This window comes from Mesocricetus auratus, unplaced genomic scaffold (genome assembly GCF_017639785.1).
Source record: "Mesocricetus auratus isolate SY011 unplaced genomic scaffold, BCM_Maur_2.0 Super-Scaffold_100010, whole genome shotgun sequence".
NCBI classification, from domain to species: Eukaryota; Metazoa; Chordata; class Mammalia; order Rodentia; family Cricetidae; genus Mesocricetus; species Mesocricetus auratus.
The window spans coordinates 31,399,992-31,424,002 of NW_024429194.1; the positions used below are offsets into that span (position 1 = coordinate 31,399,992).

The 24,011-nt window shown below is 41.5% G+C and overlaps 1 long non-coding RNA gene across 1 annotated transcript in view; it reads left to right on the forward strand.

Annotated features, from left to right (window-relative positions):
- The window catches only part of LOC110340957, a 40,574-nt gene extending 17,381 nt beyond the window's left edge, over positions 1–23,193 (forward strand). The window contains exons 2-4 of the long non-coding RNA XR_002382807.2: positions 262–320; positions 4,925–5,365; positions 19,331–23,193. This is a non-coding gene — a long non-coding RNA (uncharacterized LOC110340957). The remainder of the gene's footprint in view (positions 1–261; positions 321–4,924; positions 5,366–19,330) is intronic.
- Positions 23,194–24,011: the final 818 nt, after the last annotated feature.

The window sequence follows — 24,011 nt, forward strand, 5'->3', positions numbered from 1 at the left end:
CTAAGACACAAAGATTAGAAGTGTTTTCAAAAGTGTGGTTGCCTTAGCTTCTCCCAGGGTCTATTTTGTAATCTTTTTGTCACAGAGTTATAGAAATATCTGTAATTAAGTGACCAACGGGATAAAGAAAAGGGGGCTTGGTATCATCCTGGGGAACTGTTCTGAACTTTTCAACTCAGATTCCAACAGTGGAAGCATAATGAGAAACAATGCAATTTTCTTTAAAGAAGCTTTTATTTGTTTTTTTCCCCAATCTTGCAGGTACAACAGAGAAGATAGAGAGCTTAAAAAAATGCAGCCAATTAAAAACATACTCTCTGGTAAGTAGGAAAACTAAATAATTCTGACCAGTGTGAGTGGGTACAGTCAATGTGGTCTAGGTTATGGGATTTTGTATTTAAGAACTGCCTTACATATCTACTTAAGACAGTGAGATGAGACCTGCATGTGTGTAAAACTTTTCCCACTATGGCCTCTCGCTTTCATCAGACATGACTTGTTTTAAAAGCAAGGAGGAGGGCGGGGCCTGCGATTCTGTCTCCAAAATGATATTAGTTAAAACAGCATTTTGACACATTTCTTAACACGTACCAATACAGCAGTTTTGGTTTGTTGGATTTTAATTAATTACATGGCTCAAATAATTCGGAAAGTGTAGAAGAACTGAGTTATTGATTGCTGAGATAATTGAGTGGGTGAGGTGGGTGTTTCCTAGCCATATTGACAAAAAAAGTAGCTTTGGTACTATCTGATTTGGGGGGGGGAAATGTTTAAAAAAATTAAGTAGATATAATTAGGCAAGGCTTAATTAAGATAAGGTCATTCCAAGTTGTATTTCCTACTGTTTCTCTTCTCTGTTTTATTTCTGGCTAATCAGAAGTAGAAAACAGAGGAAGATGGAAAATTAGCTATGACAACCAATCAGAAGACTTTCTGCTGCAAAATGTCCTTGTGAACTTTAAATAAATGTAGATCTGACTATGTGTCAACAAACACACTTCCCGCTCAAGTTTATGTGTGCACATACTGAGCACTGTGCCACCACATGTATCTCCCAAGTCAAGACTTCTGGAGCATTTCTATGTCTAACTCCAGAGCAGCTTTCTTCTTCAGAAACCTAATTACTCACTATGACTTGTTTTTATAAGTGAGGAAGAAAGAGAAACCAGAAAAAAAGAAAAGTTACATCAAACATGGTGGTAAGACTGAATTCAATCTAGAAAGGATAGAGAAGGGTGGACTGGATTCAGAGAGATTCAGTCATTTCCTGGCTGGTTTTTTGACATTTGACATATTCTCTCTCTCTCTCTCTCTCTCTCTCTCTCTCTCTCTCTCTCTCTCTCTCTCTCCCTCCCTCCCTCCCTCCCTCCCTCCCTCCCTCCCTCCCTCCCTCCCTCCCTCCCTCCCTCCCTCCCTCCCTCCCTTCCTCCCTCCATCTAGTAACTTGGAAATTTCCAGAATAAATCCTTGCACTGAGATCTCCAGCTACCCCCTGTCTTAGTTAGAGTTTCTACTGCTGAGATAAAACACCATGAGCAAAGCAACTAGGGGAGAAAATGGTTTATTCTGGCTTATACTTCCACATAAAATCGGGACAGGAACTTGAGGAAGGAACTGAAAAGGCCAAAGAGAATTGCTTTTTATTGGTTTGCTCCCCCTGACTTACTCAGCTGTTTTCTTGTATCATCCAGGACCACCTGATTAGGGATGGCACACCCACAGTGGCCTGGATCCTCCCACATCAATCAATAATCAAGAAAATGCCCCTAAAGCTTGATCAAAGACCAATCTAGTGGAGTTATTTTCTCAACTGAGGTTCCTGTTTCCCAAATGAGTGTCGCTTATGTCAAGTTGACATGGAACTAGCTAACATATACCCTCTTCTTACCGTTGTTAATACCTCACAGAAACCTCAGCTCAAGAATTAGGCATGCAGACGCAAGCCTAATTCTTGGCTTTTTCAGTTTTAACTACTTGTGTGCCACCATCGTAGTATAGGTTTTAAACACACATTCTCATACACCGTGTTTGTTGTACGTCTCCTTTAGACATCGAGCCTAGGGATGTCCTCCAATTTGTAGATGTATTGTGTTGCTGACACCATCCAGATCTCCTCTTTAAAGAGTAACCCACATCTCGAAATCAGCATGGCTGATCCCTGATCAAAGGAGGTATTGCTCCAACCTGGGCAGAGTCTCCATCAGCAAATTCCAATGGGATAGGCTAGTGTGCTGCCTCTGCCACGGGAGTCAAGTCTCCAGTGGGCCTGGGACTACCAAGAATTCAGGTAGAAGAAAGATACCGACAGAGGAAGTGTCGTCCATCGTCCCTGGGGAATAGAGGAAGAGGTGTACTTTGTAGTAAAAGTGTGAAGTAGAGACCTGGGAAGAGAAGGTTAAAAAACATCATTTTAGGGGTAAGAAAGAGCAGATACCATTGCACACCAACTAGAATAAGTCAAGAAAGATGTTGGCAATAACAGACACAGTTGAGGTTTTTAAAAGCCAAAACCCTCACACTTTCCTATTGGGAATAGTGTAGCTAGTCTCAAAGACTGTTTTGCAGCTTCTTAAAAAACTTAAAATGTACACTTGCCATATGGTTTGGCATCTGATTTATAGGTATTTACCCAAGAGGAATGGAAATGTATGTTCATATGGAAACTTGTAAGTCGATGCACACAACTGTTCTATTTATCATTTGCCCATAACTGGAGAAAAAGGAAAGCTCCATCAATGGCTAAATGCATAAACAACCTACAGTCTATCAATAAAATGTGAAATTACCCAATAATAAGAGGATGGGGTGTTGGTACATGGGAAGGTGAGACTGATCTCAAAAACATATTGTGCTGAGTAAAGGAAGCAGTTTGGTTAGTTTTGGAAGGCTTCTAGCGACAGAGGGCAGATTAGGGGTACCAGGAGTCAGGGGTGAAGCCAGGGGGGTTATGAGGGTACCTCCTGAAGGATGCTTTGGGGACAGCATGTCTATTCTCCTATATTGTTCTCTATTGTAATGATTACTCAATCTACGTGTATATGGAGTTAGGCTGACCATCAAAAATTGGCATTTTATTTTTACTGTATATGAACTTACAAATTACATTTTTGAAATGTAAATACTTCACATAAGTTGCTCTTTCTAGCTTTAAATATTTTTACTTTATGTGCACGGGCGTTTTGCCTACGTGTGGGTCTATGCACCATGTGTGCGCCTCACGCTCTCAGAGGCCAGCAGAGAGTGACAGGTCCCTGGAAACCGGAGTTACAGACACTTGTGATTGATCCTGTGGGGTTCTGGGATTCAACCCCTAGTCCTCTGCAACAGCAGTCAGTGTTCTTAACCACTCAGCCATCTCTCCAACCCCAAGCTACTACTTTAAAACTTTAAATATTCTTAAGAGAAAGAAGAAAAAAAGGAGGTAAACAGCAAAGTACTCAAAATGGTCCTGAAGGAGTTTATTTATTTATTTTTTATTTCTTGAGGCACGGTCTTGGTGTCTAGCCCTGGCTAGACTGGAATTTTCTGCATAGTTTAGACTGGTCTCAGACTCTGTGGGTCAGACTGGCTTCAGAGGCAGGATCTTCCTCCACTGACAGGATGATACGAAAGAGCCACCAGGCTTCACTCCAAAGGGAGTTCTTCCTGCTCTTTAAGTTTCAGATAAGTGCCTAGGAATTGATCAGTTTCAAGTTCAAATGAAACTTATTTTCTTATATTCGAAATGGTGAATTGTATGAAGAACCGGTGTCTCTAACATGATAGCAACCACGAAAAACTAACATGTTTCCAGTGTGTATTTGTTTAAACAAAGTCTTGGCTAAAATGTGAGCCCATAAAAAATATTTCCTGAGGAAAGTTTAAAGTTTAAATCAACATATTATCTTTGGACATGATATTTGCTAATGAGAAGCCAGTGGCTTAAGTCAGGAAGTTCTCTTTCCCGATTTTACGGCTTTGAAGGTAGAAGTCAGCAACAGAGGCCACAGCAAACTGGAGCAAAATCCATTTGTTTGGGTTTTGCTTTTGTCTGTGGCTCCTCGAACCTGTCAGCCCCCTAATTTATGGGTTTAACCAGCAATCAGAGATCCAGCTTTGCCTCTAACCTGAGGACACACTGCTTCAGATTCTCCTCAGTGTATAGCATAAGGATATCCCTTTATCATGTGTGTCTGTGTGTGTGTGTGTGTCTGTCTGTCTGTGTGTCTGTGTGTCTGTGTGTCTGTGTGTGACATGTACATGGGCATTTATAATTTACCATATCTTTATTTTTAAATGTCTAATGCTAACACTTTAACTTTGAAGCATTTTTGTTTTGTTTTCCTCCGTTGAGATCTTTAACACTCAGGAAAGTTTTATTTATTTTTTAAAATTTATTAAGACTTTCTTTTTAAAAACTCACAAATAAAGAATACTATGCAGTGAAATTACCAGACCCAAAGTCTGTATATATCTCAAAAAATTCATTAAGATTTTTAAAAAATTACATTTTTTAATTTATTTGTGTGCCTGTCGAGGTCATAGGATAACTTGCAAGAGTTGGCTCCCTCCTTCTACCCTGTGAGTCCTAGACATTAAACTCAGATAATGAGGCTTGGCACAAATTCCCTTACGTACTGAGCCATCTCAGCAGGCCCTGTTTAGTTTGTTTGTTTGGTTTAGTTTTTTGTTTGAGTCAGGGGCTCATGTACTCTAGGTTGGCCTCAGCTTGCTGTGTAGTCAAAGCTGGTGTCATATATGGTATTCTGTCTCAGCATCCTGAGACATGATTATAGGCATGTACCTTCTGTCATTTTTGTTTACTAAAATTTCTTATTTTGTTTGTTTACTTAGTGACCCATTCTGTCCTACAGAAAAAGCTGTTTTTCTGTTCTAATGGCTATACCCCAATATTCTGAAACTTATTTTTTCTCTGCTCACACAGCATCTATCAGTTCAAAGAACTACTATTGTGAAAACCACAGTACAGCAAAATCATCTGGCACACAACATGACGTCCTAGAACATGACCACATCAATGATAACCTATGACCCAGTAGCCTGATTTTGTTAATGAAGTTTTATGGAGCATAGCCACAACCCTTCGCTCCTGTGTTTCTCAAGCCAATCTTCAGACCGATGCAACAGAGTGATGTTGTTTTCTGTCAGACACTGGTTAGACACCAATGAGACCAGAAGTACTCAACTGCTGTTTCTTGGCTGAGAAAACATGCCAAATCTTTGGTGAGAATGTAAACCTCAGCCAGGGCTTCATTTTTTGATAGGACAAACTTTATCTTCAACCTTGAGCTTGAGACGTATTTAAACGAAATCTCCGTTCATTTCAGAGGAGAAAACTTTGGGACGCATTAAGTGGAATTTGCAGGTAAGCACTGGGCACAGTCCATTGGGATGCTGCCTTATAGAAGCTGGGATGTAGAAAGGCCAGGGCTGGGACTCCATGATGAAACCCACATGTAATATTTCACAGTCACCAAATACCAAAGCCCTCTGCTCTTCCTCACCTTGTCGAAGGAGCAAGAAAAACATAACCGCAGAACAGGCCCTTGGGTAATAAGGACGGCCTATCAGGTGACATTGGATCCGGGGGAGGCATATATATATAGATATTTTTTAATACTAAATTCCAGCATAGCTTGAAAACTTCATCTCAGAGGCAGGCATGACCTGGAGACTATCAACAAAGCAGTTGACATTCGGAGGACACTCAGAGCAGCGATGCCATCAGATTTCCCAGCTGAGCGGTTTTGTGTGAAAACTAGCAAGGAAAAACAATGCAGGTGCTACTGTCTGTTTTTTATTTGGGAATATGAGTGAGATACACTGACTTCATTCCCATTTTCATTGACGTTAACACTTGCCCTGGTTATGTAGGAGACAGTCTCCATTGCTTTAATGTTTCTGAGCTCCCCCTGGTTTGTTTATAGAATCTGTATGTTAATCCTGGGTCTAGCTGTCCTAGAAGGTACAATACCCACTGCTAATTCTTTGACCTTTGAGGCAGGACATGCCTTTGGTTGCCTTGCAGCACTGGAGTGGTTAGTGTCAGGTTCTGGGCCCTGGTGGCCCTAAGAAGCCTGGCTCAGCCACCATGTGAAACAAGTATTAGAGAAAAGCAGAAAAAGGAGATTTATTCCATGTCCTCCTTTAGAATGAGGCCCAAAGAGGTCCAATCTTCCCCCCACTGTTTCTGTCATCAGCATCCGGAAGTGAGGCTCAGGTCCAAATATAGAACGAGAGGTATGCATAGCTAGGCAGTCCCAGCCAAGGTGTGGCTCCACCCATCACCATTGTCTCAGTTCTAGTCTCTCCTGCAAGGTGGTCTGACAAGCTGTCAGAACTGTGTAATCTCATCTTGGAGACATGCTTCCCCTCTGGCTGGCATGAAGGCCCAGCCTTTTCCTTTTCCTAGCCTAGGACTCTAGGGGAAATTCCAATTCCTTGGGGGCTATTGTTTTAATAGTCAAATAGCTGAAGGGCGGGGCACAAGTGTCTCTTAAGAACATCTCCATTCCTATCTGCAGTTGGAGATATTGATGTGTCCAGGAGAGGGACCATTCATGCATCCTCTTCCATGCTGTGGCATAGCTGCACCAGGCTAGGATTGTAGACCAACTCCACACCGTACCACGAGCATTTCTGTTCACTCCCCCTGCCTCCTTGGACCGTACTGTTACGTGGCTAATGTTCAGATGTGCACTACTGTGGTGAGGTCACCCCTAGGCTTACTCTTGTCTTTCTTATAGTCCAGCTGCTGTTATTTTTTTATTTTATTGAGACAGGGTCTCTCTAAATATCCCCGGTTGTCCTGGAACTTACTATATAGACCAGGCTGGCCTCAGACTCATAAGAGATCCACCTGCATCTGCTTCCCAAGTACTGGGATCAAAGGCATGCCCTACCACCCCCTACATCAAGTTTCTAATGTAAAATAAATAATAAAATAAATAATCAAGGAATTTCAAAAGGGAATTGCTTTCTCCCAGCAGGACTACGGTGTATCTGTGTCTGTTAGAAGTAATTAGATCCATGGAGGGAGACAGCCAATTGACTCTACTGCCATCCTAAAGGGAACTTCAAATGTCACCATGTTCTGTGAGGGAGGTGCTGCTATTCAGGCTTTTGACAACCACCTTTAAGCCCCATACTCTCTTTCCAGGAGAATAGCTGAAGTAACTATGAAATAGAGGCAGGAAAATCTGATTTTTGAAGTTCATATATGAATGTCACAAATATCAAAACCGTGGACTATTTAGAAATGTAGTCCCAGAAAAGTCTGTAGCAAAATTGTCTAGACATTCTAAAAATACTAATTCCCTCCATATTCCCAATAACCCAAGCTGGGAATCTATGAAAGAGAAAGTTTAATAATAGAAAGATCACATATTTAAACACTACTCACAATTCTGTATACACGAGTGTGTTTAATAATAGAAAGATCACATATTTAAACACTATTCACAATTCTATATACATGAGTGTGTTTAATAATAGAAAGATCACATATTTAAACACTATTCACAATTCTATATACACGAGTGTGTTTAATAATAGAAAGATCACATATTTAAACACTACTCACAATTCTATATACACGAGTGTGTTTAATAATAGAAAGATCACATATTTAAACACTACTCACAATTCTATATACACGAGTGTGTTTAATAATAGAAAGATCACATATTTAAACACTACTCACAATTCTATATACACGAGTGTGTTTAATAATAGAAAGATCACATATTTAAACACTATTCACAATTCTGTATACACGAGTGTGTTTAATAATAGAAAGATCACATATTTAAACACTACTCACAATTCTATATACACGAGTGTGTTTAATAATAGAAAGATCACATATTTAAACACTATTCACAATTCTGTATACACGAGTGTGTTTAATAATAGAAAGATCACATATTTAAACACTACTCACAATTCTATATACACGAGTGTGTTTAATAATAGAAAGATCACATATTTAAACACTACTCACAATTCTATATACACGAGTGTGTTTAATAATAGAAAGATCACATATTTAAACACTACTCACAATTCTATATACACGAGTGTGTTTAATAATAGAAAGATCACATATTTAAACACTATTCACAATTCTGTATACACGAGTGTGTTTGCGTGTTTGTTTTGTTTGCTTTGCTTAGGGCCCAGTGATTTTTTAAAATCTCTTAAAAGCACAGACACTGAGATTAAGGAGGCCAATTTGAGATTGTTTTCTTGTTGAAAGAAAGCTATGGATTTAAGATCTGATGACCATAGAGTCAGAGTCATTTCCTAAAAGTTCATCTGCTCCAGTGGTGTCTACACACACACATACACACACACACACACACAAACACACACACACACACACACAAACACACACGGACACAGAAATGAAATCTTCAGCTATCTGTAGTGCCTGATGTTTGACAGTGAGGGAAAACACAAAACTCATCTGCCCTTTATATGTCTTTAATGGGTTTTTGTATTGGTTAATTTTCTTGTAGCTGTCAAAAAATAGCTGACAAAAGCATCTTGAAGAAGGAAGAGTTTATTTTGGCTCACAGTTTTGAGAGTACATAGTTTGAGGCTGATGGCTTGAGGGTACAGTCCATCCTGTGAAGGAAGTCATGCTGATTAGGGATTGAGCTGCTAGTCACATCACACCCATAACCAGAAGGCACAAGAGATGGATTGCTGATGCCCAGCCCAGTGTCTCCTTTTTAATTCAGTTCAGGATCCTCGCCCATACAATGGTGTCACCCAGATTTAAGGAGTGTCTTTTCACCTCAATTAATCGAATCTTGGAAATCCTCTGCAGACATGCCCAAAGACATGTCTCTAGGTGATTCCAGATCCTGTCAAGTTGGCAATCAGTATTAGTGGTAACAGTTATTAATTTAATAGACAGAAATATGATCAGCCTCTCATCAAAAAATATTTATCATCACAGTAATATCTAATATCATTTACAGTATTCATTTGATATGCTCCTCATCCATTGGCTTTTTAGATGGCCAGTCTGGCTATGCTGTTCTGGCTCAGTATCATATTTTTCATTGTGTTGATACCTTCTCTGCTCCTCATTGCCAGCTCACCCCTGGCTCCTGCAGCCTACCTCTCCTCCCTTTGCCTCGTTTGTCACTCTTCCGTAGCTCTGTGTCTGAAACTAGGTCATGAGGCTGTCAAGATGTCAGCTTCAAATTTAGTTCTCAAGTCTCTGTCTTTAAGCAACTTCGTACTTGGAGGACGATTTGCTCTTCCCTGTGGTTAGATGGAACAATTTGAGTGCTCTTTATAGTGTACACGAGTTTTTCTTTGTATGTATCTGCTTAAATGGCTTCTTATAAGCTGCATCAGTATTCACACATGACAGGATTCGGGTTAGCTTCAGAACCTTAAGGTCTTCATAAATTGAAAAAGGGGGTGCAGGGGGCAGGGGCCAGGGGGTAGGGGAAGCACCTTGCAAAAGGAATATGTAGTTAATTTTTGTCACTACATTTAGAAAATAGTTCCAGTCACCAAACACAGCCGACTTTTTACAAATGTAATTATGGCTCTGCCTTGCTGAGGGAAAGTTTTAAATATTAAAAATAAAATGAGCCACAGAAAACTCAAATACCCTCCCCTAGGAACAAATAGTAAAATCTGGTATTCATTAAAATACTTGAATGCTAATGGAAGAGAAAAATGTAAGCCCTGTGTGTCTATTTCTTTGGACCAAGACAGTGTGGTTTCTCAGTTTTCTCAAGTCCTGGCCAACTTAGGATCTGGTGAGACTCTTTGGAGACAGGAAATGTGAGGTTGATGTAAAATACAAGTGAGTGAAATGGTTTAGGGCTGCCTTGTGCTGTATTTTGTCTTGGACTTCCTGTGGAGAAGCATTTTCAGAAACCTATTCCTCAAGTATTGCCCAACCTCCGTTGTGGCTATGGACATGGAGAAAGGGGTCTTGAAGAAGCAGAACATGTGTGAGTTTTGAGGGTATGGACCGTGGAAATCAAAGCACCATGAATGATGATGACCTCCTCCTCCAGTACCCTTGGTCCCCACACCCACCTCTAGGTAGACCAGTTGGCAGAGCAGGACTGACCTCAGGAATTTCTTCATTTCAGTTGGCTATATTATTAACACTATGCACAAAAGTCATTTCATCTGATTTACCTTCCCATCTTAACCCAAATTTCCATTAGTTTTGATTCAACTCCAGAAAGATTAAAACAAAACAAAACAAACAAAAACCAACCAAAAAAAAAACCTGTCAGCTATCAATGCTTCAGAGAAAAATTAGTTGACTCCTTTTGCCTTCCCCATAATTCCTAGTTGATACCACTGCCAAAAGGATATAAGACTTCTTGTTGTTGAAGGAGATGGCATTTCTAGATGAGAACTTGGGGCAGAAAGAGTGGGAAAGGAGTAAAGGAAGTTTATGAGTAACAGAATCCGAGGCTGCAGGTAGCTTGCTGGTTCTGCTGAGCAGAGATATGAAAATATAGCAAAAAGACAGGTGGGCAGCTGTCAGAGTTAATACTGAATTGCTTCCCATTTGCCCCTGGTCATGAAAGACAGGAAAGTTCTGGGCCCTGTGGCGCCCAGGAAAAGAACTATAACAGCTATAGGAGAGACAGCCAGCAGCCAGCTTTCTGACTTCTCAATTAGGTGAAAGGCAATGATAACTTCATTACGTGTTCATGGAAATATTTCTTGCTAGTTCTCTGCTTTTTCCAACTGATGTATGAATGTGGCAGGGTCCAGCACGTAGTGTGTACTAAATAAACATCAGTTATCTTTAGCATCAGTATGCATTTTACAAAAGCCATAAATGGCACTTAGTGTGAGTGAAATTTAACTAATTCATTTCTTAAATACCTAACATAGAAAGATAATAGTCAAACTTGACTCTTTTATAGAAACAGGAAAAAAATGTAGGTTGTTAATGGAAAACACTTGGCCAAAAGGGAATCATCCTGTACTTATATTTTCCATTACTTTTTTCTTTTTTACTAAATACATAATAGTTACAGTTCAATGTCAGCAAATAGGATCATATCATTTTTAATGGCTGAAAACCATTCTGAGCTGTAAAGTCACATATCTTAACAGCCAATTATTGATCTACCCTTAGGTTATTTTTAGTTTTATTAAAAATATTACCATTCTGTGGGCTGGCATTATGGCTTGGCAGGTAGCATGCTTTATTGCTCAAGCTTGCTGGCCTGAGTTTGATCCCCAGACCACACATAAAAATCTGGCCAGTGTGGCACACATCTGTAATCCCAGAACTCCTATAACAAGATAGGAGACAGAGATAGGAGAATCACCTGGAAACCGCAGGGCCAGTTAGCCTGGAACATTGTGCAATAGCAGAAATAACAAGAGAGATTCTACTTCAACACCAGGTGGGTGGTGAGACCCTACTCTTTAAAGTTATTCTCTGACTTTCACAATACACTGTGGTACACATATGCCCCCTATATACACACAAAACAGTAAATACCATCACATACAATGTAATAAGCTTCAGGTTGGCTATATTTTGTCCTAAAATCTTAGTAATGAGAAAGAACTTTCTGAATAATGTACCAAAGGTCAAATTTTTAAAAAGGTCTAGTAATTTCTACTAGACAGAAAATTATGGCAGCTGAGTAGTGGTGGTACATACCTTTAGTCCCAGAACTCGGGAGGCAGAGGCAGAGACAGGCAGATCTCTGTGAGTTTGAGGCCAGCCTGTTCAACAGAGTGAGTTCCAGGACAGCCTCAAGCTACAGAGAGATCAGAGAAATCCTGTTTCAAAAAAAAAGGAAACAAAATTATGGCACATACAAAAAAAAGATGAATCAATTCTTCTTGTAATTTTTAAAGATAGATGATACACTCTGAAATATAAACGGTAATGTTTCCCTATGTTTTAACCAGAAAGAACACTTAAAATTAATTTTAAATGATACTATATTAATGGAAATACAGAGATGAGCTGGACATAGGCAGGTCACACAAAATCAAGTATCTATTAACGACACACACTTGTTGGCAAAAATCAGGTTTATGTGATAATCACTGCCATGTGGGATTTTAGGGTCATTAAGAGAATGAGGATACAAGAGAGAACTTAACATATTAGCTTGTTTTCTTTTCCTATAGTTTCTGCATAATTGCACCCAGCATCATCTTTAAATATCATGAACATTCAGAATCACTCCCACGTTATTATGCTGTGTCTTTTTTTGGGAGCTTTGGGCTCATACACATTTGGGTCTTTCTATTTCACTCCTTGACAAATATCTAAAAACGTATGTATTCAAGTAGCACTTAGTCTTCTCTTCCTCTCTGGAGGTATTTTCTCAGGCTTTGATTAGCTCGGAGTCCATATCTTAAAGCAGAATTATTCATGCAACATCCTGTGTTGCTTCACACAGCTAGTACAGTACCCCCCATGACATCAGCAAAACCTCCATACATCCCCTCAGTTTATCTACTTTTCCTATTCCTGAAGCTCACAAGAGGTCTAGTTGCCTTTTCTCATTCCTGAACTACAGTGAGAGTGTCCTATTTGGCCCTCTCAACTCCACTTTGGCCACTGGCATCGAGAATAATATTTTAAAAATGTAAATAGATCATACTATAAGCTTCTTCATCACTTGAAACTCTTCAATGGCTTTTCATTAGCCTTTATTAAATTCAAACATTTGGTGCCTGAAGGAGCACATAGCAAGCATTGATGAATATGCATTGAGAAGATTATTATCAAGCCTTTGGTGCTATGTGACTGCCTACCACAGGAACTTCACCTTGAAGTTGTTCTCAGCCCTATTTATTTCCCCCTTGCCCCTCCTCTTCCATCTTCCCCCAGAGTTTTAAAGAATGCCATGTCCTTGCTGGGTCAGGATATGTGTACCGACTCTTCTGTTTCCATGGAGAGCTCCTAACCTCACTGATCCCAGGGCTCAGGATACAACATACAGCTGTTACTTCCTCTGTGTGACTCTCCCTCTCTTGCTAAAGAAGATTGTCCATGTGACTATAACCCTGTGGATTCTATTCATGTGCCTTTTCTCCCAACAAATAGCTCATATTATTATTTACATTGTGTATTGGTACCTATATTTCCAAATCTTGTTATGAAATAATTTGGTCACAAGACAGAGCTGCAAACAACCATGATGGTATTTGGCTCATGTTTATACTCTTCTAGTTTCTTAACTGTGGAGTCATCCTTCCAGCCCCTACTCTAGTATCTTATAGTAAAATCATAAGCTATAAATGAAAGAGGAAGGACAAAAACCATACCATTCAGTTATCAGCGCATGTGGAAATCTCTTTCTATGCCTGGTCCTTTGCCTTGGAAGAGATAACAGGAAATCTGTGTGCAAGTAGAGTACCTGATGCTTGCTATGCTGAGACGTCATGCCAATGGTGGCTCATTTAGATGCGAGCAAAGTAGGACTCCAAGAGGTTACCCAAGTGCTAAGAGTTTAATCTCAAAGCTAGGTCTATCTGACCACATAAGCATCCTCTGTCACCATGTGACTGTGTAGCATGACACTATTAGTAGAGGAACCTTAGTCTTTCTGGACCTGATCTTGACCTCAAATACTACCCAACTGGAGCAGGATTTACTGTCCCTGCTCCAGACTTCTGAGTTGGATGGAGATGTAAACACAGATAATTCAGGGAGAGAAGTGATAAACTGGAAGCCATTCTTCTTTTCCCTCTCTGGAAATTGTCCATAATTAAGATGACTCCCTCCACTCAAGTTTCCCAGCTGGCTTTACAAATATAGAGAGAATCATCAATGTGAAGTGTCCCTGTACCTAGAGTAAGCCCCAGAGTCACTCTGTCCATCATGATCCAGGATGACTGATGGCTGCTTGGCAGCCCTCCAGGCTCTGTTTTCCTTTTGTTCATTGTCTCTCTTTGCTCACTGTGTACTTAGACTCTCCCAGAGGAGGCTGGCTTTTAGTAGCTTCCAGATCATACACCCTCCTAATCCACCTTCAAGCGAGGTGACTGCTTAGAGAGGTGCCTGGACCTGGGGTTTGGGATCTCCTGCTTGGCCCTAGACCACGTGTGCTGGTGTTTGGCTAACATTCCACATATAGCAGGCTTCCTTATAGTTCCCCAAGGCCACTGTAGGCCTGCTCATCTTTCATCTGAGTTCTTCCACTGGCTAATCTCAAAGATGTTTCCGAGGCTTTGGGAAGAGCAAACATACTCCTGTCACCCTGGCCCTCCCGTGCTGTGTTGTGCCTTCAGCGAGGCGTAGTTATTTTTCTCTGTTAAGCTCCCAAGGGAAGGACATGTCTCCCAGTGTTCCCACCCCGCTTCCTATGTTTCTGGCTCAAACCCTGGTCAGCTTTTGAAATGATAATAAGCAGATGGCTTTCTCCTCTGGTTTGCCATTTCTAACCCAGTGAATGTTTCTGCTCTTGATTCATCATAGTGGGGATGCCATGTGTGGTAACTACCTAGTATTCCCCAGCCTGCCTCCTCAGCTGCTAAACACAGGGTAGCCTGGATTGATTCTTCACCAGTGACCAGGCAATTGACACCACATCAAGATGTCAGTTTGTTGCAGTTCAAGGTGAATTTCTCTTTCTTCTAGTCTGTGACATGAATGTTCAGAGAGGTAGGTCTGGGGGACTGCCCAGTGGAGACCTCTTGCTGGCTGGTATTTTTCTAGAAATGAGCTTTCAGGGGAGAGCCAGGAGCTGCAGGATTGATTGGATGTTGTCACCCTACTGTCACAGGGGCGGGGCTGGACTGATTGCGTTATTTAGAGCTGTGTTTGATTTTCTTGCTTGCTTTTCCAAAGACAACAGCCGAAGGCAACTGCGTTTGGAAAGCAGCACATTTGTCTTACGATCTAATCTAGTTGAACTTCACTTTTACCTACGACTCCATACCCAATTGCCCCCATTCACAATGCCAGCCCTGGGGTTTGCCAGAACAGCAGGCCAGGCTCCGTGGCTGTGGAAGCTGGCCACATATATATGGAGGAAGATCTAGATGCCAGCCCAGCAGTGGGTTTTAACTAGTACTCCATGGAAAGAAGTTTTTCAGGAGTTCTGCAGAGAAGCATGGAAAATAGTTTTGGAATGTCTGATGTTTAACTTTCTTGGCTGTTCCAGTGCTTTGTTGTTTTTTGATTGCTAACCAGACCTGCCAATGTAACAATTCCCCAAGCCTTAGGTTAGCTAGAGTATAAAGGGAGTGCAGACCTTCCGATCTCAAACATAATTTGCAGAGGAGAAACGTTTCCAGCCACAGAGGGTTAGTGTTTTCATGGGAGGTGATGTGCAACACTTAGGGATGGTCATAGGGGTAAAAAAAAAAACCAATTTTTTTTTTATTTTAAAGGAACTTTTGTAAATACAGGTTGAGCATCTCCTGCCTCAACAATCTGGAATTTGACATGCTCCAGTTCTGAAGATTGCTGTGCACTCACTGATGGGATGCCACAACTGGAATGTTCCTCACCATGTGGTGCTGCTTTAGCATGTGGTCCTTTAAAACATTACATACAATTTTAACTTTAGGCAACATGTGAAGCATGTATATGACACATGTGTATGTAACTGTTCTAAAACTAAACAATAAGCCTCCGGCATAGTTGTGAGGCCAGGCTTCTTGGATAAAGGACGTGCAACCTGTAGACTTGATCTAGGAACTTACAGGACTGACAGGTTTGGCACGAAGACCCTTCTCTTACAGGACGCTGAGCTCCATTAACTTATAATCACAGTTTCCCTGTGTTTCATAAACAGTAGAAATTGGTAAAGGAAGATAGATTTACTCATGGTTTGGCTCAAATGTATAAGTGTATTATGCATTTGTATGTATGTGCAGTTTTCTCCCCACTCTGCCTGTGGCTGTTTTACAATTCATAGAAAGTCATGAGGCAAAGGTTAGGACATAAGCAAATTTAGCTGTAAGATGCTTTAATCACTCTTTTCCTGGGAGAAAGGGGTCCCAGGCCCTAGGTTTCCCTTAAGTCTCTGGTACAGGGGTAAGTTTTTTGAAACTTAAGTTCAGACCAAGAAAATTGGAGCCATAGAGAGCACCCTCTTTTTGAGGCAGCCCTGGCAACTTGCCATGTAGACCAGGCTAGCTTCTAACCAACAGAGTTCTGCCTACTTGGGCCCCCAGAGCTGGAATTTAAGATGTGCAACATCATGCTTCTCAAGAACCCTCGGTTTTGAAAGAGAAAAGAATCAGTTTTTGTGAGAGGTCTTCCCAGTTTAGACCCAGAAGGATTGTTTGTCACTAGGTGCATGCCTTTGAGAAATGGAGAAGGGAAGCGTTTGGCATCTTTTCCTTGGAAGTCAGCTTCCTCTTTGATTCCTGCATGTCCGTTAGAAGCACTCATTCCACAAGTGAAATAAAATAAGAGTCTGGTCGTCCCCATCTTCTCTCACCTCCTGGCTTTAGCAGAAGACCATGATTTTATCTTGGTAGCATAGACATCAGGACTCCCTCTTCCATCAGTGTCTTGGAGAACGTTTGAAACACAGTGCACTGTGTGGAGTGAAGTGACTATGTCATGGTCCTGTATCACACTGATAGAGGGCAGGTCAACCATGAGAGGCAGGACACAGAAGGAAAGGAATAAAGGAGAACCCAGGCTTCCTTTCCTGCTCCTCTATCCCCATGCTCTGAATTTTGAAGTCACACACTGAAAGCCTGTGGGGTCCAGGCAGAGCATGCGCACTGTGGCATGGATGAAGAAGGCCTCTGGAGGTGGGCACACTCCCGGCACTTCTGCTTTTCTCTCCACGATTAATCAGTGCACACGAAGTTGGCTCTTGGGTGTTTTGCCTTAGGAAGAAGTCTTTATTATTTCATTCTGAGTGTCATTCCCCAAAAGTTTTATAGAATGTGGTTCTCTGAGCCAACAGCTGCCATTTTCATCAGATTAACTGTGCCTGCTTGCAGGGAGTCCATAACCACTCAGTTTACTACCCGTTGACATTTCCGCATGCAAGAAAGAACAAGGGGTTGTCAGTGAACTCTCATCCAAGATTCCAGCTGCTCCTCCCAGCCATCTCTACTCAGTTTTGCTGTACGTGCCCGTATCTTGGACTCCTGGGAGACACTATAATAGATAGTAACTTGATGCTAACTGAAGAGGAACTCCATCTATGAGACTATATATAGGGAAGACATTATTACTATTGGTTGAAGCCTTAACAGTGTGGCTGCTTCGAGGTCACCTATACTCCTGTAGGTATCACCTCTCCTTTGCTCTGTAAGTGAGCCCAATAAATGAACTGCTTCCCCACGTTGAACTCTGGTAGAATCCTACTGTTGTTTGTTGTTGAGGCCTTATAAGGAGTGGGTAGATGTTTATGTCTCCTCAAGGAGGGATTCTTGTAACACTCAGGGATGTGTGGATGGCTTTTTTTGCTTGGTTGAAATCCAAGGTAACCTCCAAAGTGAGTGAAGAAATGTTTACCTTACTTTGCAGTCCACAGCTTGTCTCTCCTTGCTACATAAATTTATTATGTTATTTTTAGAATGCTTATTTAGTGTATAGAGCTGACCAAGGAGAATTTGAGCCTTTTATTAGAGCATATCTGTGTCTTCTATCTCTCGACTCCACTGGCAGAGACTAAGAACAGTCCATCAAGCTTCTCCCTCTACTAGGAGGAGGATGATTTATTAAGAGGAAGAAAAACAACCATCCCTCTGCATCCCTCCTGAGTTTGTCTGAAACCGAACACAATTATCCCTTGGTGTATGTGACCTTTGTTCCCTGGGACTCCATGGATACCAGTATTCACAGATGCTGAAGTCTTCTACATCAGAGGGACTATTTGCATGTGACCCACCCTCAAGCTCGAATATCCTTTCAGGTCTCTCTAGGTCAATTACAATTCCTAATACAATGTATATATTGTGTTCAAAGATGCCCCTACTATACTCTTTGGGAGACAACAAGGAGGAAAAAAGTCAGTATGTTTAGAAAAAAATGCATTAAAAGAATAATTTTTTTGTGGCTACAGAGCCTGTATATTTTACAGGCCAACTCTGAATGCTTGTCATAAAAATAAATTATTTTTCATGAAAGGAGAGGCTGTGATTATCTGGCAGCTCCCATCTGGGGCTGTGACATCAATGATGACAATGGTTTCTTTCATTTTTTTTTCTTTTTGTTACAATGCTGTTAGCCAATGTCCAGGGATTCTCATTGGCTAGTTCTGTCTGAAGTATTAACCCATGACTACTAATATATATTTCTATATGGACTTATCTTTCCCAGGACACCCTCCTGACAGGTTCTTTCCTCCTGGGAGATCACATGGCAACTCCTACTCTTGACTACATTTCCCAGAATCCTCTTCAACACCTATCTTGCCTCCCTATTGGCCAGCAGTGCTTTATTAATCAACCAGTGGTTTCTTTCTTTTTTTAAAAATGTTTTATTGCAATTACTTATTTGTGTGTGTGTGCAGGAAGACATGGTGCTAAGAGTCCTACAGCTGGATCTGTAGGCAGCAGGAAGAGAGAGTGCTATTGGCCCTGGCTTGGGCTTTTGAAAACCTCACAGCCTACCCCCAGTGACATACTTTCTCCCACAAGGCCATACCTCCTCTTAATCCTTTCAAATAGTGCCTCTCCTTGGTGACTAAGCATTCAAATGAGCCTCTTGGGCCTTCTCCTACTCAAACTACCACACCTGCCCAGTCATGTTGTCATATTGTAAGCCCAATCGTTTTCTGTTCATACATTAGCTTCTTTCTACTTTGTGTGGCAAGGTGGAGGCGGTCCTGTGTCTGGCAGATGAGCTCGTTGTCTCTGACTTTGCCCCTCTGCTTTCTGGTGTTACTATCACTGCTTATGAACTTCTAGCTACAGACTGAGCTTTGCCTACTGCTAAAATGCCTCACTTGGTCCTGCCCATCTTTCCTGGAATAAGACTCTACCCCACTAGAAAATACTTTTCCAGCCCTCACAGCAACTTAAACTTTGGCAACTTTAGAGGCCCTCATGGTCCACACCCACCTGCTTTTGGTGATGTTTAGCTATCAAGAGAGTTGCGTGGGCATCTTTTTATGGATACAAGCTTTATTTTCTGGGTACCTTGAAAATTTCTGGGGAAATTGACAGTAGTTTCACTCCCTATAGCAACCACAGTTGATAAACAGTAGATGTTTTATTAATGCCTAAAGATGGATTTTGGGATACTAGCTCTACCCCTAGAGTAAGAGCTGAGTATTCTCATGGTCTTTACTGGGACTGTTAAACCCAGAGCCAGGCTGTCTGGGAAGCTGTTTTGTTTTGTTTGAGTTTTTTGTTTTGTTTTGCTTTTTTTTGACAGGCTCTTGTATAACCTAGGTTGACCTGGAATTCACAGATAGTGAGTTCTTCTGTCTCTGCCTTCCAAGTGCTGGACTTGAAGACTTGTGTTACCACAGGTGGTTTCTCCAGAACTTTTTAAGGTAATATGTGACAATTCCTGCTCCCCCTAAAGGATTGCAAGTGGAAATGGTAAATGTTGTGAGGAGAAGGCTCACACTGTTGAAAGAAAGAAAGAAAGAAAGTAAGAAAGAAAGGAAAAAGAGACGAAAGAAGACAGACAGAAGGAAAGAAAGAAAGAAAGGAAAAAGAGAAGAAAGAAGACAGACAGACAGAAAGAAAGAAAGAAAGAAAGAAAGAAAGAAAAAGTTTTCTTTGTGCAAAGACCTTACTGACCTATGGAACCCTTGCCATATTAACAATGCAGAGAAATCATGCAATAAGCAAAGCTTTTTTTTATTTTGCTTAACATAAGATTTGTCAAATTTTTGCCATAAGATGAACCATCCCTGCTCCTGATGTAATAGCTCGAACCCTCTACAAAACTAGAATCCTGTTAACCACTCAACCAGCCTTCCCATCCATCTTCCTTTAAGCTATGCTTTCAGTGGGTCTGGCTAGCTGTGACAGGGGTGAGAGCACTTGGGAAACTGAACCCCAGTGTGTGTCTAACATCTGTTATTTTATCCAGTTTGCATGATGGAAACACTCCCCCATTTCTTCCTCTCTGCTTTGTATCCTTTTAGCTAAGTCCAGACGAGGCAAGCTCATCTGTTTTGATGACGTGCATAGACATTGGAGTTAGGTCATTAGACATTTTTGTGTGCCTCTGCTGCATGGTAGTCTGTAAATGTTTCCAAGACTTTCTATTCCGAATGGATCTTTGTTTTACATGTCTTAAGAAAGCACTTGGAAACCAAGTAATGTACTCATAACTTGGGGCAAACTTAACTAGGCTGTTGGCTTTTGGGTATGCAGGCTTCCCCATAAACTTTTCAGATGTCTCCTGATTTAGCTTCCTATGCTTAATTTTTCTTTAAATCTCTTAAAGTCAACTGAGATACTCACAAGCAGAAAAAAAAAGTCACATTTCTTGGCTTCTCTAGATTATATATACACAACCAGTCTCTTCAGTTCCTCCTTGCCTACACCATGGCTTTCATTTGTCTCTCTCTTCTGGTCACCCACCTCCGAAAATAGGACTGGTTAGAGTCCAAACACAGTTTTCCAATGTGATTTGACCTCCAGGCTGTGCAGGGACTGTTTCTGGCTGAGGCAGAAACATTAAGCTTTTCAGTGGCCCCACGCATCCTGTGGGTCATGCCCGTGCCTGCATTCAACCTACACATAGTCCCTTCATCTGAGGTTTAAGCCCTCCTCCACACAGATGGTTAATTCAGGTCCTCTCGAGTTACATGCTAAACTTTTGTCCTTCAGCCCAAAAAACCTGCCTGGTGTTTCCCTGCACCTGTTTCTGCTTCACTTTCTTCTTTCTCTGACTTCTGACCTCCTGTCAAATTGCCCTTGCTCTTTTATGTATGCTGTCTGATGGTTCCTCTTGTATAGCTCTTTGTCTGAAGTTTTATCATCCCTGCAAAACCAGCCTAGATCAGGCTTTCCTGGATACCACCCTTCTGCAAAGCTGTAGTGTATTCCCCCTTCTCTCTTTAAACGGTCAGCGCTTGGGGAATGTTCTTCGTGTGTGATTGATACACGGTTTTTTCCTCTCACCTTCATAAGTTATCTTTCTCATAACAGCAGAGACTCACTGGTGAGCATTCATGTAGATTTGTACATCTTAAAATCCTTGTAGAGACACTCAGTCCACTGTCTCTCCTCTGCCTCTTCTTGCACAGAGATGGGCAAATACCTACGTCTGTCTCATTTTCAGATGATAATCGTGAGCCTTGGAGAGATTAGCCCAACATCTAGCTCAGTGTCCCCAGGATCACTAATTCTGCTCTCTGAAATCATCGTCCTTGAAACTTCACATTGGCTGACAAGATAGTTTGCTAAGAGTGGAGAGCATGATAGCAACTCTCTGATTTTACACTGTAAGCTTTGGTTTTGACAATTGTTCAGATGCTTAGTGCTCCACCTTGATGGCCCTGCATACCAAGGATTCGCTTATTCTGGAAAAGACTTGGATTTGGATTTTCATTTTGTTTTCTCCCATTTCTGCATTATTCATTTCTACAGCTTTTACTTGAGTAGATGATTCATGTTGTCTCAGATATGCCTTGAAAATTTTTCTCAGAAGTAATTAATCCCATCACTTGGGAGGCAGAGGCAGGCGAATCTCTGTGAGTTCAAGGCCAGCCTGGTCTACAGAGTGAGTTCCAGAACTGGCTTCAAAGCTACAAAGAGAAAAAAAAACCTGAGAGCATTCTCTAGCACAAGCATTCTAACATTGTTACACACTGAACATAGATGTAAGATTGGACAAGCCTTTGGTAAGACAGGATAAACTATCTTGTGTACAATGGAAAGGGCCAATTAAAAATATTTGATGGAAAACAATCATCTTACAGACTAGAGAGAAAGGAATGAGCCATATAGACAGGATTCTTGATGCGATATACTTTATATTTTTATTGAGAAGACAATATGTAACAGATGCATATGCAAACAAGGTATTTCTGATGGCCATATGCAGAGAGAAGAGTGCTTAGTAAGATGGGTGGAGTGGAGCCTGAGAGCCAGTGTGCTCAGTGTAGTGTGTGAGTAGAGATTTGATTTTATTTGTGTGGATATGACCTATGTTTGTGTTTGTGTCGGAAGTGTGGGTGCAAGTGGGTGCATGTGTGTGTTTGTGGGTGCAGGTGCCAAAAGTCAATGCTGGGTGTCTTCATCAACCACTTTCCACCTTTTAATAAATCTTTTGTAATTTTAATATTCTATGTATGTGTGTGTGTTTGTGTGTGAACATGGGCATGGAAGTGCCCAGGAAGGGCAAAGGCATCAGATCCCCTGAAACTGGAGATGTAAGCAGTTGTGACTTACCTGATGTAGGTACTGAGAACTGAAGTCAGGTACTCTGAAAAAAGCAGTGTGGGCTCTTAACTTCTGAGTGACTTCAACAGTTGCCACGCCTTGTTATGTTATGTTATGTTATGTTATGTTGTTATGTTATTGAAGGGGTCTCTCATTGACTCTGGAGTTCATTGATTTGGCTAGGCTGGCTGACCAGTGAGCTCTATGGATCCACTCATCTCTATCTCCCCAGCAATGAATTTAGAGAAATAAATATGCCGCTGTACCGAGCTTTTACATGAGTGCTGGGGATCTGAACTCAGGACTTTTTGGCCGTGCAGCGGGCATTTTATCCTTTGAGGCATCTCCCCAGTCTCTTAGCTGAGATTTAAATGGTAAGATATAGGCAGCCACATCAACTTGGGGGGGGTAGTTCCTTCTATACAAAAGAATGAGAAGACAAAAGCATGGGAAGGAGGGATGTTTGAGGTTTAGGAGGAGGGTCAAGAAGGCTGGGTTGTTTTGAAGAACAATGACAAGGACAGGAAGAGGGAAGTCGACATGAGGTCTTAGAGATCAAGAGAGCCACTGGAGGGTTTAATGAGGGTAAAGGGAGTAATGTTATTGGATCTGTGTTTTAGAAACATCACACTGGACTTCTCGGTATCTCAGGGATTATAGAGAGGCGGAAAGAAAAAGTGCATAGTCTGTTAATATTAATCCAGGTAAGAAATGGTGGTAGGCAGTGCCAGACATCATGGATGATAAGAGTAACAAGAGAATATTTCAGGTGTGCTTTGGATACAAATAGCACAAGAGGTTCGTGGACTCAACACAGATGTGAGGGAAGAATGGAATCATGACTCCCAGTTGCTTGGTGAAATGGAAGGATTTGCTCCCTGTGGAGGACTGATGGTTAGGCAGAGTCTGAAGTGAAAACAAGGTCACTGCTGCAGTATGCGTCATCCTACAGGGTCTACAACGTCTCTGCTGCTTAGCTCTAGGAATGGGGATGTCTCAGGCATTTTAAGAAAAAACCATGTGCCCTTTTCTTCATGTGTCATTTCCTTGTAAGTCCTAAGCCAGACACAATCTAGAAGCTAATGATTTTTAGCTTAAAAGCAGAAAAACATTACAATACATAAAATGTGTATGGAGCAGAGCCCAGGTCTAACATAGGAAGGAAGGAACTGTTCTGATACAAGGCTCTCTTCTGAGCTGTTAGAAGATAATTAACTAGTTGGTATATGGCTGTGGTAGTCTGAATGTAATTGACCCCAATAAGCTCATAGGGAGTTGCACTATTAGGAGGTGTGGCTTTGTTGGAGTAGATATGGCCTTGTTGGAAGAAGTGTGTCACTGTGGTGGCAGGCTTTGAGGTCTCCTATATGCTCAAGTCATACCCAATGACTCAGTTTGCTTCCTGTTGCCTGTGGGTCAAGACGTAGGACTCTCGGCTCTTTCTTCTGCACCATGTCTTCCTGCATGCCACTATGAGCGCTGGAGAGATAGATCAGTCAGTAAAGTGCCGGAGTCTTCCATGTATCAGTCTTAAGCTGCAGGGGTCATCTATCCCAGACTGATGTCTTTGGGACTGTGTTAGGAACCAGCCAAACAGCCCTGGGTTGGGCCCTGAGTGGGGGAGTGTGGATCAGGGAAGTCCTAGCTACCCAGCGGCATTAGGGACGAGACAGAGACATCTTGTCATTTCAGAAGGGCTCTCAGTCAAT